At 41.5% G+C, this 4,989-nt stretch overlaps 1 pseudogene; it reads right to left on the reverse strand.

Annotated features, from left to right (window-relative positions):
* Positions 1-706: 706 nt before the first annotated feature.
* On the reverse strand, positions 707-1,628 carry LOC103672364 (annotated as a pseudogene).
* Between the last annotated feature and the right edge of the window lie 3,361 nt (positions 1,629-4,989).

Consider the following 4,989-nt stretch of genomic DNA (forward strand, 5'->3'; position numbering starts at 1 on the left):
CATTTGATCATTTTTACAAAGAAAATAAGGAAGATGTTGACATAGGGAATTATGGAAGGAGTGGAAGAATCTTTAAAACAGTCATGGGAGAGGCTCTCTGAGATAGGGGCTCTTAATCTCTTAAACCCAGACTGTAAAGAGGATGGGGCCTTTTTCAGAAAAAGAGAAGCAAAAGCACTGAGGTGAGAGAATCCCACAGAGCCCTGGGGGCAGATGAAAAAGTCCACCACCTGCTGATGCACAGGGAGGGAGGAGGTGAGGTGCTCCAGATGGGGTTGGAGACTTAGAGGCATTAGAAAGAATAATCAGGGAATTTTATAACAAAGGAAGATGTTTCTAAAGGCAATGGGAAGCCAAGAAAGGAAATAAAGCAGGAATATGTATACACACACACACACACACACACACACACACACACATTTTAAAGATTTTACTTATTTATTAGAGAGAGAGAGCATGAAGAGGGGGGGTCAGAGGGAGAGGGAGAAGCAGACTCTCCATGGAGCAGGAAGCCCAATGTGGGCCTCGATCCCAGAACTGTGGGATTATGACCTGAGCGGCAGACTGATGCTTAACCTAATGAACCACCCAGGCACCCCAAGTAGGTATCTGTTTTTAAGAAATCCTTCTGGCCGGACAGTTAAATTCTCACACCTTTCAGAAAGAATTTATCTTTATGGGAAACATGATGTTCTTAGCATGACAGTCACTTGCCAACAAAAGTCCCTCGTTTCCCCAATTTCCTCATGGCATTTTTCACCTCAGCACTCCTCAGGGTGTAGATCAAGGGATTTGATATGGCTGTGATGATGGAATCAGACACAGCCATTGCCTTGTCTATGGAGTAAGTGGCCACGGGTCACACATACAGGAAAATGCATGGCACAAAGAACAAGATGACCACGGTGAGGTGGGAGCCACAGGTGGAGAGGGCTTTGCTCCTCCCTTCAGAGCTGCAAGACTTTAGGGAGCAGAGGATGACCACGTGGATATGATGAGGATAAGGAAGATGGTCACACACATTACCCCACTGTTGAGGATGACTAAGACCCAGGGTGTGGGTGTCCATGAAGGCCAGTTTCAACAAGGGAAACAAATCACATATAAAGTGATCAATGACGTTGGGGCCCAGAAGGGTATTTGATACATGAAGAGAAGCGGTATTACTGCGTGGATAGCTCTCCCCACGCAGACCCCTCCCAGCAGCAGGCAGCACACCCGAGGGCTCATGATAGTTGTGTAGTGCAGGGGCTTACAGATGGCCACGTACCGGTCATAAATCATCACAATGAGAAGGATGATCCCCACACCACCAAAGAAATGCTCTGCAAAGACCTGGTTCAGGTAGCCTTCTAAAGAGAGAGTAGAGCTCTTCGAGAAGGAGTCCACAGTCATCCTGGGGCAAGGACAGAGGAGTAGGTGGCATCCATAAGGACCAAAGAAGTAAGGACAAAATACTTAGGTGACCTCAGACTCTGACTTATGATTACGGTTACCACAATGAGTTGGTTTCCTCAAACTGGGGACACATACATGATTAGAAACACAGCAGAGAGCATTTTCCACAGCTCCAGGTTCTCTATAATGCCCCAAAGAATGAATTCAGTCACATTGTTTGGATTTACCATTTTTTAGGTGCTGATATGAACTCCAGCTGAGAGCTGGAAATCCTATAAAAACAACATGTGATTGATAATTAATGGTGATTTGGTCTCATGTCTTTCCAGGACTTCACAGACGTTATTTGTTTTTATTCATCTATTCACTATTCAAGCATTTGGATCTTAATAATATGCTCAATAAAGTGTTTAAAAGGTAGATACTTCATTAATGCTAGTTTCTCCCATGATATTTCCCCTCTTTCTTTAAAAGTTTCTTCCATGTGAAATAGTTTTTCTCCCTTTATTATTATCATTATTATTATTACTATTACTATTGGTCCACGTTTTTCTACCTACCTTACTCCAGGTACCAGAATAACCCTATGATTGACTCTTTTTACAGAGGATGAAGCAGACCCTCATAGAGTTTAGGAAACAATGAAGGTTGCACAGCTCGTGAGTGGTGAAGCCAGCAAGTGGACTGTATTTTCTGAATCCTGTCAGTGCCCTCAAATATCAATATTGATTCTCTAGTACTAGTAATTACTCTGTGAGTTGATCATTTATGAATCACTGTGCTAATTACATTACAATATACTTCCTGTTTCACCTTCAAAACTGTCTGAAGTGGGTTATGTTTCCTATGGTCTTTTATAGACAATGTGACAAGTCCGTTATAATTTTGTGCTGTACCTGTAATTATTATATGATTAAAATACAGGTAGGACTTGTGATTGTATCATATCTGGGTAATATATTTTTCCTCGAAGATTACAAACAAGGATGGTCCAGCCAAGATCCGGGTCACAATATACTAACTCAAGCCTGTAACAGCCTATGTCATTCCTTTTGGTTTTCTCTGTTCCCTAAATGGAGCAAAGGATTCTGGAGCATAGTAACAACACCAGTTAAGCAGGTAGGTTTAGGTGTATTAACTATGTTGCTGGGCGCTGTGCTATGTATGATATAGTATTACCTCACTTAAGCCTCATGCAACCACACGAAGTTAAGTACCACTGCGACTCCCGTTTTAAAGAAGAGAAATTGAGATCGTGGGAAGTTAAATTTTGTACATAAGATTAGATAACTGTGGACTGGCTTTTTGATTCCACAACTCATATTGTTCACTACTCTGTTCCCCCACTGCAGAAGAAAACAGATGATGTGAAGTTTCAAGAGAGTTACTATTGCAACCCAGAAGAAATGCCTTGTGTTACTACTGGGTACTTTAAAGCAGAGGCTGGCTGCTATATTTTAGGAATTTTCTGGAACACAGCGTCAATCGATACATGGACTCAACCACTCTATGAATGCTGAGAAGTTACTCTTACGACTCAACAACCTCATTCCCACTCCACCCTATGCACAGCATGCAGAGCTTCCACGGGGATGGCTGAAATGCCATTTCTTCCCACTGCTTAACCTCATCCTCTCTCTCCTGACTTCTTCAAAGAACTGAGATCTTGCCTGTAAGGACCCTTGTGGATTAGAAGGAACACTGACTCCAGACTCTTCCAATGAGAAGTGGGCTTTCTTCCAGGCTGTGTCTCTAATGTGGTCTGTTACTGGGGCATGTTGCTAGGACCTCCCAGCCTCAGTGTCCTCATGTGTAATATTAAGGATGAATCACTAGCTGAGTAAAAACAGAAAGTCTTGCTGTTCTTCAAAAACAAGCATCCATCTCTCAATTGCATTGATTGTTTATGGCTCTGGGTAGGGTATTCTTGGAAAGGTGATTCATTTAATGTTTAAAAAAATGGAAAGCCACTGCTCTAAGTAATTTCTGATACTCCATCGGTCTAATGTTCCCTATTGATACAGTGCAGAACTGAATTTTTGATCTAACATTCAACCCCGTCACCAGCAACCCTCAACAACATTTCTCTGTTCTTCTCACTTTATTTATTCCACTGTCATCCCATCCAGTTCCTGCCAGACTCCTAGCACTGCTTTTCACAGCTGCTTTTTTGTCTGTTAGGGATGTCACTGGATCCAGACACAGCAAACTTACTGCTAAATCACAGCCAGTCCATTTACTGGCTTAGTGAGCTCAGCCTCTGTAAGCCTCAATTTCTGCAGTAGCACAGTTAGTAAAAGAGAAGCCTAGATGCATACTCACAGAATGAGAGAAGGGACAGAGAGAAAGAGGGTAGAGGGAAGGAGAAAGGGAGATAGAGAGAGAAGGAAAGAAGGCAGGAAGGCAGGAAGGCAGGAAGGAAGGAAGGAAGGAAGAGGAATTGGAAGACAAGCCATCAGAGAATCTCCTTGTAATTCTTCGCAGGTACATTATCCACACCTACCCTTGTTGCTTCTGAGCACTTTCTAGATGCTTATACGATTTATTTATCAAATTTCAATTCTAACTATACACTCATTCATTTAGTTTTGTTTTGAAACATTTGCTTAAAAGGAAACAAAAGTAGATCAAGCAAAATAATCTAACTCAAGTTAGAAGTCAAGTTCATAATCAGGTTTCCTTACTCAGTGAGTTAGTGTTGCTTACAGATAAAGCAAATAGGTATTGAGTGTGAATTACTCACATACTTTAGGAGTAATAGATATGTATGCGCTTATTTAATGTAATTGATTCATTTAATATTATATTTTAAAATTAATATCTAACCTATAATTCTATGAAATAAGTAAAATGTACATATGAAATACTTAACCCAAAGAATAGAGGTGATTCATAGAGTCGAGTTTTTATAGCTGGTCAACAATGGAAAGTTGTATAAATAAAGATTCTAAGGTCATTTGACCCAAGATCTCACCAATCTCGAGATTTGGTCACATGACATAACTTCAGCAAGTCCAAGAACCAGGTGCAAGTTTTCTAACTTAGTTTTTCTGACTATGGAGGCAAGCTCGCTGGGACATAAATGAGGGGAAAGTCATTCAATTATTACATCTTGGTCAAATTTGGAGAACTAGGATTTGTATTGCTTTCAAAGAGAGATTTAAAACACAAGACCAAAGTATTTATGATCCTGAGGAGGAAATAACCTTTCTAGGTTACCAAGGGATTTACATTCCCTCCAATTAAGGATGATTGCTACAAGATATGCAAGTACGGTGTTTACCGAATCATTCCGGCGTCTTTTTGAACCCTAGTTGGTTGTATTCTTAGATTGAAATAGAAATGGCTCTCGTTCACCTTCTTAGAAGATACATTGTGAGATTAATGTTCTCCTTTTTTCCTGATGGACCTGTGCTGTGGGAGCCCAGAGAGCCTGTGTGGGCAGCGGTGACATGCCCCAGAGGACACCATGCTGGCTTCATCCCCTGAGGCTGGTTCTCCACTGATGGAGGAGCTATTCACCGACCCAGGGAATTTGCACCCATCTGCTGTAATAACAGGGTGTTCTCACTGGGCAAGAACCTCACATGG

This window comes from Ursus maritimus, unplaced genomic scaffold, assembly GCF_017311325.1.
Source record: "Ursus maritimus isolate PB19 unplaced genomic scaffold, ASM1731132v1 scaffold_23, whole genome shotgun sequence".
NCBI lineage: Eukaryota > Metazoa > Chordata > Mammalia > Carnivora > Ursidae > Ursus > Ursus maritimus.